This window comes from Anomaloglossus baeobatrachus, chromosome 10, assembly GCF_048569485.1.
Source record: "Anomaloglossus baeobatrachus isolate aAnoBae1 chromosome 10, aAnoBae1.hap1, whole genome shotgun sequence".
Classification (NCBI taxonomy): Eukaryota; Metazoa; Chordata; class Amphibia; order Anura; family Aromobatidae; genus Anomaloglossus; species Anomaloglossus baeobatrachus.
The window spans coordinates 5,426,038-5,448,417 of record NC_134362.1 but is presented as its reverse complement, the minus strand read 5'-3'; positions in this window follow the sequence as shown (position 1 = coordinate 5,448,417).

The window sequence follows — 22,380 nt, the reverse complement described above, 5'->3', positions numbered from 1 at the left end:
TAATGAGTGCAGCTCTGGAGGTGACTGGAGGATAAGACATTAACAGCAGAATAGTGACTGCAGCTCTGGAGGTGACTGGAGGATAAGACATTAACAGCAGAATAATGAGTGCAGCTCTGGAGGTGACTTGAGTATGATGCAGCCACTGGCCAGTAAATTACCGGCACTGGGAGGATAACAAGTGTGAATAGCAGGTTCATCATGGGGTTTTTTTTCCACAGGAGCCGGCGGTATGTGGGGTGGGATGTAGGAGGTGATTGCTCAGTGGTGAGTATTTCTTACTGAACATTTGGTGTAAGTCTCCTGGGAGCCGGCGGTATGTGGGGTGGGAACCAAGCGAGGTGACTGCTCAGTGGTGATTGTTTGTTATTGAACATTTGGTGTAAATCTCACGGGAGACAGCAGTATGTGGGGTGGGATCCAAGGGAGGCGACTGCTTAGAGGTGATTATTTCTTACTGATCATTTGTGTTAGTTTCCCGGGAGCCGGCGGTATGTGCAGTGGGATCCACGTGAGGCGACTGCTCAGTGGTGACTTTTTCTTACTGAATGTTTGGTGCAAGTCCCCCGGAAGCCAGCAGTATGTGGGGTGGGGTGTAGGAGGTGATTGCTCAGTGGTCACTATTTCTTACTGAACGTTTGGTGTAAGTCCCCTGGGAGCCGGCAGTATGTGGGGTGGGGTGTAGGAGGTGACTGCTCAGTGGTCACTATTTCTTACTGGACGTTTGATGTAAGTCTCCTGGGAGCCGGCAGTATGTGGGGTGGGGTGTAGGAGGTGACTGCTCAGTGGTGACTATTTCTTACTGAACGTTTGGTGTAAGTCCCCTGGGAGCCGACAGTATGTGGGGTGGGATGTAGGAGGTGACTGCTCAGTGGTGACTGTTTCTTAGTGAACGTTTGGTGTAAGTCCCCCGGGAGCCGGCAGTATGTGGGGTGGGATGTAGGAGGTGACTGCTCAGTGGTCACTATTTCTTACTGCTTAGAGGTGATTATTTCTTACTGATCATTTGTGTTAGTTTCCCGGGAGCCGGTGGTATGTGCAGTGGGATCCACGTGAGGCGACTGCTCAGTGGTGAGTTTTTCTTACTGAATGTTTGGTGCAAGTCCCCTGGGAGCCGACAGTATGTGGGGTGGGATGTAGGAGGCGACTGCTCAGTGGTGACTGTTTCTTACTGAACGTTTGGTGTAAGTCCCCTGGGAGCCGACAGTATGTGGGGTGGGATGTAGGAGGTGACTGCTCAGTGGTGACTGTTTCTTAGTGAACGTTTGGTGTAAGTCCCCCGGGAGCCGGCAGTATGTGGGGTGGGATGTAGGAGGTGACTGCTCAGTGGTGACTTTTTCTTACTGAACATTTGATGTAAGTCCCCCGGGAGCCGGTGGTATGTGCAGTGGGATCCACGTGAGGCGACTGCTCAGTGGTGAGTTTTTCTTACTGAATGTTTGGTGCAAGTCCCCTGGGAGCCGACAGTATGTGGGGTGGGATGTAGGAGGCGACTGCTCAGTGGTGACTGTTTCTTACTGAACGTTTGGTGTAAATCCCCTGGGAGCCGACAGTATGTGGGGTGGGATGTAGGAGGTGACTGCTCAGTGGTGACTGTTTCTTAGTGAACGTTTGGTGTAAGTCCCCCGGGAGCCGGCAGTATGTGGGGTGGGATGTAGGAAGTGACTGCTCAGTGGTCACTATTTCTTACTGCTTAGAGGTGATTATTTCTTACTGATCATTTGTGTTAGTTTCCCGGGAGCCGGTGGTATGTGCAGTGGGATCCACGTGAGGCGACTGCTCAGTGGTGAGTTTTTCTTACTGAATGTTTGGTGCAAGTCCCCTGGGAGCCGACAGTATGTGGGGTGGGATGTAGGAGGCGACTGCTCAGTGGTGACTGTTTCTTACTGAACGTTTGGTGTAAGTCCCCTGGGAGCCGACAGTATGTGGGGTGGGATGTAGGAGGTGACTGCTCAGTGGTGACTTTACTTACTGAACGTTTGGTGTAAGTCTCCCGGGAGCCGGCGGTATGTCGGGTGGGATGTAGGAGGTGACTGCTCAGTGGTGACTGTTTCTTACTGAACGTTTGGTGTAAGTCCCCCGGGAGCTGGTGGTATGTCGGGTGGGATGTAGGAGGTGACTGCTCAGTGGTGACTGTTTCTTACTGAACGTTTGGTGTAAGTCTCCCAGGAGCTGGCAGTATGTGGGGTGGGATGTAAGAGGTGACTGCTCAGTGGTGACTATTTCTTACTGAACGTTTGGTGTAAGTCTCCCAGGAGCCGGCAGTATGTGGGGTGGGATGTAAGAGGCGCTTGCTCAGTGGTGACTGTTTCTTACTGAACGTTTGGTGTAAGTCCGCCAGCAGTATGTGGGGTGGGATGTAAGAGGTGACTGCTCAGTGGTAACTTTTTCTTACTGAACATTTGGTGTAAGTCCCCCGGGAGCCGGTAGTATGTGCAGTGGGATCCACGTGAGGCGATTGCTCAGTGGTGACTGTTTCTTACTGAACGTTTGGTGTAAGTCCGCCAGCAGTATGTGGGGTAGGATGTAGGAGGTGACTGCTCAGTGGTGACTGTTTCTTACTGAACGTTTGGTGCAAGTCCCCCGGGAGCCGGCAGTATGTGGGGTGGGATGTAGGAGGTGATTGCTCAGTGGTGACTGTTTCTTACTGAACGTTTGGTGTAAGTCCCCCGGGAGCCGGCAGTATGTGGGGTGGGGTGTAGGAGGTGACTGCTCAGTGGTCACTGTTTTTTACTGAACATCTGGTGTAAATCTCCCAGGAGCGGGCAGTTTATGGGGTGGGATTCGTGGGAGGGGACTGCTCAGTGGTTACTATTTCTTTCTGAACATTTTGTGTATCTGCTGATTTTCGGCACGGAGCGCTCGTCTGACAGGAGAAGGTGCGACCACCCTGCAGTCATGTGAGGAGGGAGGTTGATGATTGAACAATGTAGGGAAGGATGTGACAAGTGGCGCTGATCCGGGGCCGGCTGGCAGGAATCTGCTCATCAGCAGCTTTTTAGCTGAGGGCGTCTTTCTATCCTCCGCCCTCGCTCCAAGTCAGCAGAACGGGCAAGGGGCGCCGGACTTCACCGCTGAGATTGCAAGAGTTTACCATCAATGTCCTCAGGAACCTCATACCAGGGACCACCACCTGTACTGTACAAGAGGCTGGGGTGGAACTACAAGTCTCAGAACACCAAATAATGTGCCACCATACAACACATTCTCCTCTCCTGAAATACTCTGTGCTGCAGGGGACCCGACGTATCACTGTACAACATTCTCCTCTCCTGAAATACTCTGTGCTGCGATGACCTGACGTATCACTGTACAACATTCTCCTCTCCTGAAATACTCTGTGCTGCGGGGACCCGACGTATCATTGTACAACATTCTCCTCTCCTGAAATACTCTGCGCTGCAGGGGACCTGACGTATCACTGTACAACATTCTCCTCTCCTGAAATACTCTGTGCTGCGGGGGACCCGACGTTTCACTGTACAACATTCTCCTCTCCTGAAATACTCTGTCCTGCAGGGGACCCGACGTATCACTGTACAACATTCTCCTCTCCTGAAATACTCTGTGCTGCGGGGGACCCGACGTATCACTGTACAATATTCTCCTCTCCTGAAATACTCTGTGTTGCGGGGGACCTGACGTATCATTGTACAACATTCTCCTCTCCTGAAATACTCTGTGCTGCGGGGGACCCGACGTATCACTGTACAACATTCTCCTCTCCTGAAATACTCTGTGCTGCGGGGGACCCGACGTATCACTCTCTTGAAATACCTTATGTCCCCAGTTTCGCAGTTTCACTTAGTGCCGTTGTAGCACCCACGGGGCAAGGGGTTAACTTGTTACTCGTTGCCGAGCCGGTGATGGCGGGTCTGGGGATGTCACGGGTGGCCCTGCTTGACTTCGTGGCCCCGAGGCGTACAATAAAGAAGGGGGTGGATGATGATGGTGGAGTTTTGAGGTTTGTCTCGTGATGCCGCTGTCCTCCGGGGCTGATGGTTGCAGCAGCTGAGATGTTTCTGCTGCCCACAGGTGGAGCGGGTCCCGGGGAGGATGATGAGGGGAGTAGTGATTGCTGGTGCCGAAGCGCGGGGCGCCGGCAAGGACAGGTGGACACAGTCTCTGCGGGTTCAGGTTTCTTTACTCACAGTCCTGTTTTTTTACCCGGGAGTTTCCGGTCACCGCCGTGATGGGCCCCAGCTGATCCCGAGCAATTCGAGGTCACCGCCGGTGTTCCCACTGAGTCTTTTCTAGTCGGGGTCCCTCCAATTCCGGTGTATGTGCAATATGGAACGGGCTGCGGGTGTTTCCTGCACTCTCCGCAGACACTGGAATCCCGTGTAGCTGTAGAGTACTGCAGTCTGCTCCAAGCCACGGGTCCTATGGAGCTCCCAGAAGTGTGAGGTCAAAGAAGATTGGACCGAGGTCCTGACAGTGTCTCTCACACCAAGCTGTGCCCGGGCTAACTGACTGTGTAGATGCTCGTTTCCTTTTCCCCAAGTGGTACCCGCCCCCAGGTGGTTGTCCTAGTGACCGGGAAAGTCCCATGCCTCGTGATGGCTACCCCCCTATCTACTCCAGGCAATCCTCCCGGTGGGAAGGCACCTAACTGTGTTTGGTGTGTGAATGTGAGAATCACCAGTGATTAACCTCTCCTTACTCGGGATGAGTACTACATCTTAAGGGAGATGAAGTACCCTGTGACGACTGAAGCCTCAGGGGTGCCACATTCCCCCACAGCAAATGGCAGCACTCCCGGGCTGCAACTAAACAAACTTAGTACACCGCAATTTTTTTTAGTATGCAATAAACATATCAACAAATTTTCCCTTTATGGGAAGCACCATCAAACATTTCAAACAGATACCGGTTAGCAAGAAAACCAAGGCCATAAAGAAAAACAAACATCAACATTGCATAGAAAAACAGTTATTCTTGCTTGGCTGCTGGTGGTGCCAGAAGGCTGGGACCAGCCCCCCTGGCTCTGGGCTCTCAAAGGACATCCTCAGGCAAAGTGTCCAACTTTGTCACAACGCCAGCAGATTGGCTGCCCATCAGCGTCGTAATGATCAGGAAACTGGGGCAGCGGGTTCTCCTGCGTCACCGCCAGGGGAGGTCATCAGCACTGGAAGCCAGTTCAATGGTTGCAGGTTGCTGAGCCCCTTGCTTAGATTGCATCGCTTTGGTCAAAGTAGCCATATCGTTTAATCAATTCCAGGATCTGGAGCTGCAATTTATTGATGGAGTCCTCACCTGTGGTCTGTTCCTTGGCTCCCACCAACACTGGTGTAGCTGGCACAAACTCCACTTGCTGAAGCATAGCACCGCAGAGATCCGGCTCACGCAATGCCCGGATAGCCAGATATTTAAATTCCGCAAAGCTGAGGTCAGGGTTTGCATGGATGCAATGCACATCTGGGTGGTCCGGTGGGCATCAGACAGAAGCCCCTCGATGAACTGATTAGTCGGCAGGCGGTTCTCATCTATCACCCCCTCCGGTTCCACCTGCCGAGCAGCTCTCATTGGCTCCTGTAGGTTTAAAGCATAGTCCCGAATACTTTCCTGCACCTTTTGCTTGCATCCATAAAATCACATCTTTATCTCGGTTGCTGCACGGGTATCAAAGGTCTCCTTGAGTTTGGTCAAAAATGTCCTTTTATCAGTCTCCAGCCAGGACTTGACTTCTTGACGGGCTGCCCCGGTCACTTGGCCAATAAGGACGCTGGCTTTCTGGTCCTCCGTCATAGGGTACACCCGGAATAAACTGTAAAGTCTCTCCTTGAAGTCAGCCAGGGTATATGCCTCCCCGGAATACTGGAGGAGCCACGTCGCTCCTGGGAGGTACGGCATGGTGAACGGCAGCACCGGAGCTGGGGTCAATGCTGCAGCTCCGGCAACAGGGACGGTTTGGTCTCTGTCTTTCCTGGATATGTCTTTGCAGGCACAGGGTTTCCTGCTGGTTTCCGGCAGTGGGGCTCTCTTTTTGCACCCTTTTCTGGACTCCGCCCACGAAAGCACGCCCCCTCGTTTCCCGCTCTGCGCGAGTAATAGCGACTGTCCTTTTTAGGAGATACAGTTCAACACAGTTCTGTAAGGCGCAAGAGTACCTGTTTAGCCTGGGCACGTTATCCTGTTCGTGACGCAAAGTTGTAGCACCCACGGTGCAAAGAGTTAACTTTACTCATCGCCGGGCCGGTGATGTCGGGTCTGGGGATGTCACGGGTGGCCCTGCCTGGCTTCGTGGCCCCGAGGTGTCCAATAAAGAAGGGAGAGGGGAAGATGGTGGAGATTTGTTTTTCTCATGACGCCACCTGTGGTGTGCGGCCAGGGATTAGCCGCCGCTGCTGTCGCTGTCCTCCGGGGCGGATGGTGTGCGGCCAGGGATTAGCCGCCGCTGCTGTCGCTGTCCTCCGGGGCGGATGGTGTGCGACCAGGGATTAGCCGCCGCTGCTGTCGCTGTCCTCCGGGGCGGATGGTATGCGGCCAGGGATTAGCCGCCGCTGCTGTCGCTGTCCTCCGGGGCGGATGGTGTGCGACCAGGGATTAGCCGCCGCTGCTGTCGCTGTCCTCCGGGGCGGATGGTTGTAGCAGCTATGTTTCTGCTTTCCACAGGTGGAGCGGGCCCCAGGGAAGATGAAAATGGGAGTAGTAATGACAGGTGCCGAAGCGCGGGGCACTGGCGCCTACGGACACAGTCTCTGCGGTTTCAAGGCTTAGTTACTCACAGTCCTGGTTTATCCGGGAGTTGCCGGTCACCGCCGTGATGGGCCCCAGCCGATCCCGAGCAATTCGAGGTCACCGCCGGTGTTCCCACTGTGAGTCTTTTCTAGTCGGGGTCCCTCCAATCCTGGTGTAGGTGGAATATGGAACGGGCTGCGGGTGTTTCCTGCACTCTCCGCAGACCCTGGAATCCCGTGTAGCTGTAGAGAACTGCTGTCTGCTCCAAGCCACGGGTCCTATGGAGCGCCCAGAAGTGTGACGGTAGAGAGAATGTGCCTGGACCGAAGTCCCGACTGTGCTCCTCACCCCAAGCTGTGCCCGGGCTAACTGCCTATGTGTGAAGATGCTCCTTCACTTTTCCCCAAGTGGTACCCACCCCCCAGGTGGTTGTCCTAGTGACCGAGAAAGTCCCATGCCTCGTGATGGCCACCCCCCTATCTACCCTAGGCTATCCCCCCGGGGGGAAGGCACCTAACTGTGTTTGGTGTGTGGATGTGAGAATCACCAGCGATTAACCTCTCCTTACCCGGGATGAGTACTACATCTTAAGGGAGATGAAGTACCCGGTGGCGACTGAAGCCTCAGGCGCGCCACACCGTTACATGCTGCCCGTTGTTGTCTATGGGTGCAGTGTGTATGCACAGCGTATACTTGTCACTAGCGCTGTCCACCAGTACTGCCCGTGTCCTCGGGGTCTCTACAGAGCGGTTTCCATTACACCCCATTGTTGTCTATGGCTGCAGTGTGTATGCACAGCATATACTTGTCACTAGCGCTGTCCACCAGTACTGTCCGTGTCCTCGGGGTCTCTACAGAGCGGTTTCCATTAAACCCATTGTTGTCTATGGCTGCAATGTGTATGCACAGCGTATACTTGTCACTAGCGCTGTCCACCAGCGCTGTCCGAGTCTGCGGGGTCTCTACAGAGCGGTTTCCATTACACCCCATTGTTGTCTATGGCTGCAGTGTGTATGCACAGCGTATACTTGTCACTAGCGCTGTCCACCAGTGCTGTCCGTGTCCTCGGGGTCTCTACAGAGCGGTTTCCATTAAACCCATTGTTGTCTATGGCTGCAATGTGTATGCACAGCGTATACTTGTCACTAGCGCTGTCCACCAGCGCTGTCCGAGTCTGCGGGGTCTCTACAGAGCGGTTTCCATTACACCCCATTGTTGTCTATGGCTGCAGTGTGTATGCACAGCGTATACTTGTCACTAGCGCTGTCCACCAGTACTGCCCGTGTCCTCGGGGTCTCTACAGAGCGGTTTCCATTACACCCCATTGTTGTCTATGGCTGCAGTGTGTATGCACAGCATATACTTGTCACTAGCGCTGTCCACCAGTACTGTCCGTGTCCTCGGGGTCTCTACAGAGCGGTTTCCATTAAACCCATTGTTGTCTATGGCTGCAATGTGTATGCACAGCGTATACTTGTCACTAGCGCTGTCCACCAGCGCTGTCCGAGTCTGCGGGGTCTCTACAGAGCGGTTTCCATTACACCCCATTGTTGTCTATGGCTGCAGTGTGTATGCACAGCGTATACTTGTCACTAGCGCTGTCCACCAGTGCTGTCCGAGTCCGCGGGGTCTCTACAGAGCGGTTTCCATTACACCCCGTTGTTGTTTATGGCTGCAGTGTGTATGCACAGCATATACTTGTGACTAGCGCTGTCCACCAGTACTGTCCGTGTCCTCGGGGTCTCTACAGAGCGGTTTCCATTAAACCCATTGTTGTCTATGGCTGCAATGTGTATGCACAGCGTATACTTGTCACTAGCGCTGTCCACCAGTGCTGTCCGAGTCTGCGGGGTCTCTACAGAGCGGTTTCCATTACACCCCATTGTTGTTTATGGCTGCAGTGTGTATGCACAGCGTATACTTGTCACTAGCGCTGTCCACCAGCGCTGTCCGTGTCCGCGGGGTCTCTACAGAGCGGTTTCCATTACACCCCATTGTTGTTTATGGCTGCAGTGTGTATGCACAGCGTATACTTGTCACTAGCGCTGTCCACCAGTGCTGTCCGTGTCCGCGGGGTCTCTACAGAGCGGTTTCCATTACACCCCATTGTTGTTTATGGCTGCAGTGTGTATGCACAGCGTATACTTGTCACTAGCGCTGTCCACCAGTGCTGACCGAGTCTGCGGGGTCTCTACAGAGCGGTTTTCATTACACCCCATTGTTGTCTATGGCTGCAATGTGTATGCACAGCGTATACTTGTCACTAGCGCTGTCCACCAGTGCTGTCCGAGTCTGCGGGGTCTCTACAGAGCGGTTTCCATTACACCCCATTGTTGTTTATGGCTGCAGTGTGTATGCACAGCGTATACTTGTCACTAGCGCTGTCCACCAGTACTGTCCGTGTCCGCGGGGTCTCTACAGAGCGGTTTCCATTACACCCCATTGTTGTTTATGGCTGCAGTGTGTATGCACAGCGTATACTTGTGACTAGCGCTGTCCACCAGTGCTGTCCGAGTCTGCGGGGTCTCTACAGAGCGGTTTCCATTACACCCCATTGTTGTTTATGGCTGCAGTGTGTATGCACAGCGTATACTTGTCACTAGCGCTGTCCACCAGTGCTGTCCGTGTCCGCGGGGTCTCTACAGAGCGGTTTCCATTACACCCCATTGTTGTTTATGGCTGCAGTGTGTATGCACAGCGTATACTTGTCACTAGCGCTGTCCACCAGTGCTGTCCGTGTCCGCGGGGTCTCTACAGAGCGGTTTCCATTACACCCCATTGTTGTTTATGGCTGCAGTGTGTATGCACAGCGTATACTTGTCACTAGCGCTGTCCACCAGTGCTGTCCGTGTCCGCGGGGTCTCTACAGAGCGGTTTCCATTACACCCCATTGTTGTTTATGGCTGCAGTGTGTATGCACAGCGTATACTTGTCACTAGCGCTGTCCACCAGTGCTGTCCGTGTCCGCGGGGTCTCTACAGAGCGGTTTCCATTACACCCCATTGTTGCAGACAATGGACCCTCGTGATCGCCGTGCACATGTGGCGCTAATGGGAGCTGCCGCTGGAGTGCAGAAGATCCGGGAGTTCAATCATCCGTCTGTGGTGTGATGGATGTAAGAGGCAGGTGACATTCAGCGGCTGCCATACAGCACTCCAACAATGGTGATCACAGCCTTGTGCCGCGGCGTCTGTGCGCTAAAGAGCAGGTGTCGCGTCTCTATAGAGCAGATAATGGCTCCCGCACAAGAGAAGGGCAATTTGCTCCCCACTCTCCTGCACTTCAGCCTCGACGACAAGGTATGGAAACAAAGCTGCCGTCACACAAAGCCAAGTGGCGCTGCAATAATGGCGCAGAGTGGGATAACCTTCATTACCAGGGACGCCGTCATTATGTTTCCATAACCCGCGCACGCTGCATTCAACAAGTGGCGGCATTTATCAGGCCGAATGCTCCGCATTGTGATTCCCCAGAGGGAGATAAAGGCACAATGCAGGAGAAATGGTGTATAGCCTCCGCACATCGTGGAATCAAGGTCCGCCAGGTGATAATCCAGGCGCTGCTGGTGCAGGGAGATACCGGGAGATACGCGCTGTATCCACAGCATCTCTCCAATCATTGCATTCATTCACAGCAAGCAGCACAGAGGATTTCAGAGACTGACCATTAGGCTATGTGCGCACGTTGCGTTTTTTTCCCGCGTTTCTGCAGCGTTTTTAGCAGCAGCGTTTTTGCGCTAAAACGCATGCGTTTTTGTTTTCCAGCAAAGTCTATGGGAAAAGCAGAAATCCTGTCTGCACTTTGCTTTTTTTCCGGAAGCGTTTAATTTGCATATTTTGGGTCAAAAACCATGCTGAAAAAGAAGCCGCATGTCAGTTGTTTTTGCCATTTCTGCAGCGTTTCCTTAACATTGGAGTCAATGAGAAATGGCAAAATGCAACCAAAATCAACTTTCCTGCATTTCTCATGCTTTTTACCTGCTTTTCCACTGCGTTTTTGGCTTCAAAAACACATGCTTTTCTGGCATAAAATTAAAGGTTTCTAATGTTCCTTTACACACACACAATAACCGAAAATTTAAATGCTAAAAAATAATAAACTTCACCTATTTTTCTGTTAAAATGTGCATAACCGCTATTATTTCATTAAAAATGATATTTTCCATATAGTTTTATTAAAAGTTAATTTTATACTTTTTTTCTCTTTTTTCATTCTTTTTGACTATTTCAACTTTATTTCTCAGTGTCTTGATCTACAAAACGCATCTGCAGAAACGCAGGTGAAAACGCAGGTAAAAAGCGCTGAAAACGCACTAAAAACGCACTAAATACGCATGCGTTTTTAGCGCTGAAAAATGGTCAAAAGCCAAGGGAAGGAAAACGTGCAGAATAAACTGCAGGTACTCCAACGCAACGTGCGCACATAGCCTTAGGGCTGCTTCTCACTTGTGAGTTTCTCGCAGTAGAGCAATGTGAGAAAATCTTGCATTGGAATCGGACACATGTTAGTGAATGATTCAGCTCGCATCTGCAATTTTTTTCTCAGTCCAAAATCGGACATCAGCATGCTGCTGCTTTTTTGCGAGTTTCTCGAACCATTTTTCTCAATGATTCCCTATGGAAGCGGATTAAAAGTAGGATCACACACGCACCAGCGGTCACATCTGCGAGTGTGGCAGGAACTATGCTCATTAAATAGTCAACAGATGAATGTGACATCACATTCCCAAAGGTAAATTAACTGACACATGTGTAATAGCTTTTATCTAGTTAAGATGTTGCAGGAAACTAGCATCACACACGCGACACACACGCGACACACACGCGACACACACGCGACACACACACGACACACACGAGACACACACGCGACACACACGAGACACACACGCGACACACACGCGACACACACGCGACACACACGCGACTCACACGAGACACACACGAGACACACACGCGACACACACGCGACACACACGAGACACACACGCGACTCACACGAGACACACACGAGACACACACGAGACACACACGAGACACACACGAGACACACACGCGACACACACGCGACACACACACAACACACACGACACACACGAGACACACACGCGACTCACACGAGACACACACGCGACTCACACGAGACACACACGAGACACACACGAGACACACACGAGACACACACGAGACACACACGAGACACACACGCGAGACACACGCGACACACGCGCGACACACGCGCGACACACGCGAGACACACGCGCGACACACACGCGACACACACGCGACACACACGAGACACACACGAGACACACACGCGACACACACGCGTCGCACACGCGAGCAAAATCAATAATTTATTTATTTAGAAAAAGCATCGCACTTGCGTTGCACTCGGACCTAACGTGAACTGAAATCAGCCGAGTTTTTTTCAGCCCAGTCGGACCGATTTTACTCGCATAGATGTGTTTCCAGCCTTACATGGGGAATCAGCTAGTATAAAGCACCAGGAAAAGTGAAGTGCAACGATCCTCCAGCACTACAGGTGCTGTGTGTGGCAGCCTGGTCACAGGTGTGCAAGAGGCTGGAATCAGCCGCACCATCTTACAAGACATGGAGGCATCCCTTTATGTCACGCCCCTGGACTATTCGGGTCGTCACAGGATTCTGCACAATCTGCCCTCCCCGTGCAGGACACAACCCCCCCTGGTTCTGGGTTTCCATCCTGCGGCGCTGCCTCCATCAGCATTCACAAATCCTAGTCACACCTCGCACCACACCTGTCAGGCACACCAGTGGGCTGCTTAAGCTGGCATAGGGCCGCTCACCTAGGGGTCTGACAGGGAGGTGGGAGGTCACAAGAGAGTTGAGTGGTAGCCCTCAATCTGTGAGGAGCTCGGAGGGAGCTGGGAGTTGGAGCTCCCAGGGAAGAAGTAAACTAGGTCGCAGACGGTGGTCTGGACCTAGAGGAGTTGGACCAGGCTAGGTGACTGGAACCCATCACGGAGAACGGTCAGCAGCCTGGCCCTATCACTGGTCTGGGACCGAAGGCACGACGGGGTACACGGACTCTAGGTCGGGGAGAAGCTTCAGGCGACCTGGCAATTAACCTGCGGAGGACAGGGCCTACCAAGCTCAGAGATCGGGGGCACTAACGCAACGAGGGGGATAGGGCTTTTTCCTAGCAAAGCAGCCCACTGAAATCCCAAGCGTGAGCTCCTGAGAGCAGGCTCCTTCACTTAGCCACAGTGGGGAGCGGGGCCCAGAAAGCTCCAAGCAACCGGGCCACAACGGACAATGTAAAACTTAGTGCCAGGAGTCAGGTAGTGCTGCAGGGGACGGGACCCGAACGAGCTCCCCTCGAGAGGCAACGGCAGTCAGAGACTTGGTTTACCCGGTTGTCAGCGTCTGCTTTATTGCTGAGTGAGTACGAGAGTGACCCCTGCACTGCACCCCCGCATCACCATCCAGAGTCCCGGGGCCTACCCCTACCCGTGGAGGGTAACATCATCTTGCTGCCCCACTCAATCACCCTGGGTACTCCCAACAGCAGCGGCGGTATCCCCAGTTACCGCACACCACGGGTGGCGTCACGACTATACCAAATTCCCTGTAAATACCCCCTTCTACATTTGAGTGTGGCCCCTAGCCCCCAGGTCCGGAGACCCTCGAGCCACGAGTAATCACCCCCCCGGATCAGAGCGGTTCGGTCCGCTGCAGGGGCGGCACATTTACATGGAGACATCCCTTTACATGGAGACATCCCTTTACATGGAGACATCCCTTTATATGGAGACATCCCTTTACATGGAGACATCCCTTTACATGGAGACATCCCTTTATATGGAGACATCCCTTTACATGGAGGCATCCCTTTATATGGAGACATCCCTTTATATGGAGGCATCCCTTTATATGGAGACATCCCTTTACATGGAGACATCCCTTTATATGGAGACATCCCTTTATATGGAGGCATCCCTTTATATGGAGGCATCCCTTTATATGGAGACATCCCTTTATATGGAGACATCCCTTTACATGGAGACATCCCTTTATATGGAGACATCCCTTTATATGGAGACATCCCTTTATATGGAGACATCCCTTTACATGGAGACATCCCTTTATATGGAGACATCCCTTTATATGGAGACATCCCTTTACATGGAGGCATCCCTTTATATGGAGACATCCCTTTATATGGAGACATCCCTTTACATGGAGACATCCCTTTATATGGAGGCATCCCTTTACATGGAGACATCCCTTTATATGGAGACATCCCTTTATATGGAGGCATCCCTTTACATGGAGACATCCCTTTATATGGAGGCATCCCTTTATATGGAGGCATCCCTTTATATGGAGACATCCCTTTATATGGAGACATCCCTTTACATGGAGACATCCCTTTATATGGAGGCATCCCTTTACATGGAGACATCCCTTTATATGGAGACATCCCTTTATATGGAGGCATCCCTTTACATGGAGACATCCCTTTATATGGAGGCATCCCTTTACATGGAGACATCCCTTTATATGGAGACATCCCTTTACATGGAGACATCCCTTTATATGGAGGCATCCCTTTACATGGAGACATCCCTTTATATGGAGACATCCCTTTACATGGAGACATCCCTTTATATGGAGGCATCCCTTTACATGGAGACATCCCTTTATATGGAGACATCCCTTTATATGGAGGCATCCCTTTACATGGAGACATCCCTTTACATGGAGGCATCCCTTTATATGGAGACATCCCTTTATATGGAGACATCCCTTTACATGGAGACATCCCTTTATATGGAGACATCCCTTTATATGGAGACATCCCTTTATATGGAGGCATCCCTTTATATGGAGGCATCCCTTTATATGGAGGCATCCCTTTATATGGAGACATCCCTTTATATGGAGACATCCCTTTATATGGAGACATCCCTTTACATGGAGACATCCCTTTACATGGAGACATCCCTTTATATGGAGGCATCCCTTTATATGGAGACATCCCTTTATATGGAGACATCCCTTTATATGGAGGCATCCCTTTATATGGAGACATCCCTTTATATGGAGGCATCCCTTTATATGGAGACATCCCTTTATATGGAGACATCCCTTTATATGGAGACATCCCTTTATATGGAGACATCCCTTTATATGGAGGCATCCCTTTATATGGAGGCATCCCTTTACATGGAGACATCCCTTTATATGGAGGCATCCCTTTACATGGAGACATCCCTTTATATGGAGACATCCCTTTATATGGAGACATCCCTTTACATGGAGGCATCCCTTTATATGGAGGCATCCCTTTATATGGAGACATCCCTTTATATGGAGACATCCCTTTATATGGAGGCATCCCTTTACATGGAGACATCCCTTTATATGGAGACATCCCTTTATATGGAGACATCCCTTTATATGGAGGCATCCCTTTACATGGAGACATCCCTTTATATGGAGGCATCCCTTTACATGGAGACATCCCTTTATATGGAGACATCCCTTTATATGGAGACATCCCTTTATATGGAGGCATCCCTTTATATGGAGACATCCCTTTATATGGAGACATCCCTTTATATGGAGGCATCCCTTTATATGGAGACATCCCTTTATATGGAGGCATCCCTTTATATGGAGGCATCCCTTTACATGGAGACATCCCTTTACATGGAGACATCCCTTTACATGGAGGCATCCCTTTACATGGAGACATCCCTTTATATGGAGACATCCCTTTATATGGAGACATCCCTTTACATGGAGGCATCCCTTTATATGGAGACATCCCTTTATATGGAGGCATCCCTTTATATGGAGACATCCCTTTATATGGAGGCATCCCTTTATATGGAGACATCCCTTTATATGGAGACATCCCTTTATATGGAGGCATCCCTTTACATGGAGACATCCCTTTATATGGAGACATCCCTTTATATGGAGACATCCCTTTACATGGAGACATCCCTTTACATGGAGACATCCCTTTATATGGAGACATCCCTTTATATGGAGGCATCCCTTTATATGGAGACATCCCTTTATATGGAGACATCCCTTTATATGGAGGCATCCCTTTATATGGAGACATCCCTTTATATGGAGGCATCCCTTTATATGGAGGCATCCCTTTATATGGAGACATCCCTTTATATGGAGGCATCCCTTTATATGGAGACATCCCTTTATATGGAGACATCCCTTTATATGGAGACATCCCTTTATATGGAGACATCCCTTTATATGGAGGCATCCCTTTATATGGAGGCATCCCTTTACATGGAGACATCCCTTTATATGGAGGCATCCCTTTACATGGAGACATCCCTTTATATGGAGACATCCCTTTATATGGAGACATCCCTTTACATGGAGGCATCCCTTTATATGGAGGCATCCCTTTATATGGAGACATCCCTTTATATGGAGACATCCCTTTATATGGAGGCATCCCTTTACATGGAGACATCCCTTTATATGGAGACATCCCTTTATATGGAGACATCCCTTTATATGGAGGCATCCCTTTACATGGAGACATCCCTTTATATGGAGGCATCCCTTTACATGGAGACATCCCTTTATATGGAGACATCCCTTTATATGGAGACATCCCTTTATATGGAGGCATCCCTTTATATGGAGACATCCCTTTATATGGAGACATCCCTTTATATGGAGGCATCCCTTTATATGGAGACATCCCTTTATATGGAGGCATCCCTTTACATGGAGACATCCCTTTACATGGAGACATCCCTTTATATGGAGGCATCCCTTTACATGGAGACATCCCTTTATATGGAGACATCCCTTTATATGGAGACATCCCTTTACATGGAGGCATCCCTTTATATGGAGACATCCCTTTATATGGAGGCATCCCTTTATATGGAGACATCCCTTTATATGGAGGCATCCCTTTATATGGAGACATCCCTTTATATGGAGACATCCCTTTATATGGAGGCATCCCTTTACATGGAGACATCCCTTTATATGGAGACATCCCTTTATATGGAGACATCCCTTTACATGGAGACATCCCTTTACATGGAGACATCCCTTTATATGGAGACATCCCTTTATATGGAGGCATCCCTTTATATGGAGACATCCCTTTATATGGAGACATCCCTTTATATGGAGGCATCCCTTTATATGGAGACATCCCTTTATATGGAGACATCCCTTTATATGGAGGCATCCCTTTATATGGAGACATCCCTTTATATGGAGACATCCCTTTACATGGAGACATCCCTTTACATGGAGACATCCCTTTATACGGAGACATCCCTTTATATGGAGACATCCCTTTACATGGAGACATCCCTTTATATGGAGACATCCCTTTATATGGAGACATCCCTTTACATGGAGGCATCCCTTTATATGGAGACATCCCTTTATATGGAGACATCCCTTTACATGGAGACATCCCTTTATATGGAGGCATCCCTTTACATGGAGACATCCCTTTATATGGAGACATCCCTTTATATGGAGGCATCCCTTTACATGGAGACATCCCTTTATATGGAGGCATCCCTTTATATGGAGGCATCCCTTTATATGGAGACATCCCTTTATATGGAGACATCCCTTTACATGGAGACATCCCTTTATATGGAGGCATCCCTTTACATGGAGACATCCCTTTATATGGAGACATCCCTTTATATGGAGGCATCCCTTTACATGGAGACATCCCTTTATATGGAGGCATCCCTTTATATGGAGACATCCCTTTATATGGAGACATCCCTTTACATGGAGACATCCCTTTATATGGAGGCATCCCTTTACATGGAGACATCCCTTTATATGGAGACATCCCTTTACATGGAGACATCCCTTTATATGGAGGCATCCCTTTACATGGAGACATCCCTTTATATGGAGACATCCCTTTATATGGAGGCATCCCTTTACATGGAGACATCCCTTTATATGGAGACATCCCTTTACATGGAGGCATCCCTTTATATGGAGACATCCCTTTATATGGAGGCATCCCTTTACATGGAGACATCCCTTTATATGGAGGCATCCCTTTATATGGAGACATCCCTTTACATGGAGACATCCCTTTATATGGAGGCATCCCTTTATATGGAGGCATCCCTTTACATGGAGACATCCCTTTATATGGAGACATCCCTTTATATGGAGACATCCCTTTACATGGAGACATCCCTTTATATGGAGACATCCCTTTACATGGAGGCATCCCTTTATATGGAGACATCCCTTTATATGGAGGCATCCCTTTATATGGAGGCATCCCTTTACATGGAGACATCCCTTTATATGGAGACATCCCTTTATATGGAGGCATCCCTTTATATGGAGACATCCCTTTATATGGAGACATCCCTTTACATGGAGACATCCCTTTACATGGAGACATCCCTTTATATGGAGACATCCCTTTATATGGAGGCATCCCTTTATATGGAGACATCCCTTTATATGGAGACATCCCTTTACATGGAGACATCCCTTTACATGGAGACATCGCTTTATATGGAGACATCCCTTTATATGGAGGCATCCCTTTATATGGAGACATCCCTTTATATGGAGACATCCCTTTACATGGAGACATCCCTTTACATGGAGACATCCCTTTATATGGAGGCATCCCTTTATATGGAGACATCCCTTTATATGGAGGCATCCCTTTATATGGAGACATCCCTTTATATGGAGACATCCCTTTACATGGAGACATCCCTTTATATGGAGACATCCCTTTATATGGAGGCATCCCTTTATATGGAGACATCCCTTTATATGGAGGCATCCCTTTATATGGAGACATCCCTTTATATGGAGGCATCCCTTTATATGGAGGCATCCCTTTATATGGAGGCATCCCTTTATATGGAGGCATCCCTTTACATGGAGACATCCCTTTACATGGAGACATCCCTTTACATGGAGACATCCCTTTACATGGAGACATCCCTTTATATGGAGGCATCCCTTTATATGGAGACATCCCTTTACATGGAGACATCCCTTTATATGGAGACATCCCTTTATATGGAGACATCCCTTTACATGGAGACATCCCTTTACATGGAGACATCCCTTTATATGGAGACATCCCTTTATATGGAGGCATCCCTTTATATGGAGACATCCCTTTATATGGAGACATCCCTTTACATGGAGACATCCCTTTATATGGAGACATCCCTTTATATGGAGACATCCCTTTATATGGAGGCATCCCTTTACATGGAGACATCCCTTTATATGGAGACATCCCTTTATATGGAGGCATCCCTTTATATGGAGACATCCCTTTATATGGAGGCATCCCTTTATATGGAGGCATCCCTTTATATGGAGACATCCCTTTATATGGAGACATCCCTTTATATGGAGACATCCCTTTATATGGAGACATCCCTTTATATGGAGACATCCCTTTATATGGAGGCATCCCTTTATATGGAGACATCCCTTTATATGGAGACATCCCTTTATATGGAGACATCCCTTTATATGGAGACATCCCTTTATATGGAGACATCCCTTTATATGGAGGCATCCCTTTACATGGAGACATCCCTTTATATGGAGACATCCCTTTATATGGAGGCATCCCTTTATATGGAGACATCCCTTTATATGGAGGCATCCCTTTATATGGAGACATCCCTTTATATGGAGACATCCCTTTATATGGAGACATCCCTTTATATGGAGACATCCCTTTACATGGAGACATCCCTTTATATGGAGACATCCCTTTATATGGAGGCATCCCTTTATATGGAGACATCCCTTTATATGGAGGCATCCCTTTATATGGAGACATCCCTTTATATGGAGGCATCCCTTTATATGGAGGCATCCCTTTATATGGAGGCATCCCTTTACATGGAGACATCCCTTTATATGGAGGCATCCCTTTATATGGAGACATCCCTTTACATGGAGACATCCCTTTATATGGAGACATCCCTTTATATGGAAACATCCCTTTACATGGAGACATCCCTTTACATGGAGACATCCCTTTATATGGAGACATCCCTTTATATGGAGGCATCCCTTTATATGGAGACATCCCTTTATATGGAGACATCCCTTTATATGGAGGCATCCCTTTATATGGAGACATCCCTTTATATGGAGGCATCCCTTTATATGGAGACATCCCTTTATATGGAGACATCCCTTTATATGGAGACATCCCTTTATATGGAGGCATCCCTTTATATGGAGGCATCCCTTTACATGGAGACATCCCTTTATATGGAGGCATCCCTTTACATGGAGACATCCCTTTATATGGAGACATCCCTTTATATGGAGGCATCCCTTTACATGGAGACATCCCTTTATATGGAGACATCCCTTTACATGGAGACATCCCTTTATATGGAGACATCCCTTTATATGGAGGCATCCCTTTATATGGAGGCATCCCTTTACATGGAGACATCCCTTTATATGGAGACATCCCTTTATATGGAGGCATCCCTTTACATGGAACTGATTGTTCCTGAAAAGAATAGTTTTATTCTGTTATCCAGAAGTGCCGCTCTCTAGGGGCGACATGTGAGTTACAAGAGTGAGGGCAATGGGTTAATGGATCTGTTGGATCTACGGGATCAGATAGGTCAGGGGAACATGGTCATATCCCAGAGATTCAGACTGCAGAGCTCTGTCTTCCCTCCACCTGGGGGAAATGGGGGGCCACACACTCACATATTGGGGCACTAGACTGGGGGACACTCAGGTAACTGCATCTGAGGAAAATGGGGGGCCACACACTCACATATTGGGGCACCAGACTGGGGGATACTCAGGTAACTGCATCTGAGGAAAATGGGGGCCACACACTCACATATTGGGGCACCAGACTGGGGGATACTCAGGTAACTGCATCTGAGGAAAATGGGGGGCCACACACTCACATATTGGGGCACTAGACTGGGGGACACTCAGGTAACTGCATCTGAGGAAAATGGGGGGCCACACACTCACATATTGGGGCACTAGACTGGGGGATACTCAGGTAACTGCATCTGAGGAAAATGGGGGGCCACACACTCACATATTGGGGCACTAGACTGGGGGACACTCAGGTAACTGCATCTGAGGAAAATGGGGGGCCACACACTCACATATTGGGGCACCAGACTGGGGGATACTTAGGTAACTGCATCTGAGGAAAATGGGGGGCCACACACTCACATATTGGGGCACCAGACTGGGGGACACTCAGGTAACTGCATCTGAGGAAAATGGGGGGCCACACACTCACATATTGGGGCACCAGACTGGGGGACACTCAGGTAACTGCATCTGAGGAAAATGGGGGGCCACACACTCACATATTGGGGCACTAGACTGGGGGATACTCAGGTAACTGCATCTGAGGAAAATGGGGGGCCACACACTCACATATTGGGGCACCAGACTGGGGGATACTCAGGTAACTGCATCTGAGGAAAATGGGGGGCCACACACTCACATATTGGGGCACTAGACTGGGGGATACTCAGGTAACTGCATCTGAGGAAAATGGGGGGCCACACACTCACATATTGGGGCACTAGACTGGGGGATACTCAGGTAACTGCATCTGAGGAAAATGGGGGCCACACACTCACATATTGGGGCACCAGACTGGGGGATACTCAGGTAACTGCATCTGAGGAAAATGGGGGGCCACACACTTACATATTGGGGCACCAGACTGGGGGATACTCAGGTAACTGCATCTGAGGAAAATGGGGGCCACACACTCACATATTGGGGCACCAGACTGGGGGATACTCAGGTAACTGCATCTGAGGAAAATGGGGGCCACACACTCACATATTGGGGCACTAGACTGGGGGATACTCAGGTAACTGCATCTGAGGAAAATGGGGGCCACACACTCACATATTGGGGCACTAGACTGGGGGATACTCAGGTAACTGCATCTGAGGAAAATGGGGGGCCACACACTCACATATTGGGGCACCAGACTGGGGGATACTCAGGTAACTGCATCTGAGGAAAATGGGGGGCCACACACTCACATATTGGGGCACTAGACTGGGGGATACTCAGGTAACTGCATCTGAGGAAAATGGGGGCCACACACTCACATATTGGGGCACTAGACTGGGGGATACTCAGGTAACTGCATCTGAGGAAAATGGGGGGCCACACACTTACATATTGGGGCACCAGACTGGGGGACACTCAGGTAACTGCATCTGAGGAAAATGGGGGGCCACACACTCACATATTGGGGCACCAGACTGGGGGATACTCAGGTAACTGCATCTGAGGAAAATGGGGGGCCACACACTCACATATTGGGGCACTAGACTGGGGGATACTCAGGTAACTGCATCTGAGGAAAATGGGGGGCCACACACTCACATATTGGGGCAGCAGACTGGGGGATACTCAGGTAACTGCATCTGAGGAAAATGGGGGGCCACACACTCACATATTGGGGCACTAGACTGGGGGACACTCAGGTAACTGCATCTGAGGAAAATGGGGGGTCACACACTCACATATTGGGGCACTAGACTGGGGGATACTCAGGTAACTGCATCTGAGGAAAATGGGGGGTCACACACTCACATATTGGGGCACTAGACTGGGGGATACTCAGGTAACTACATCTGAGGAAAAAGGG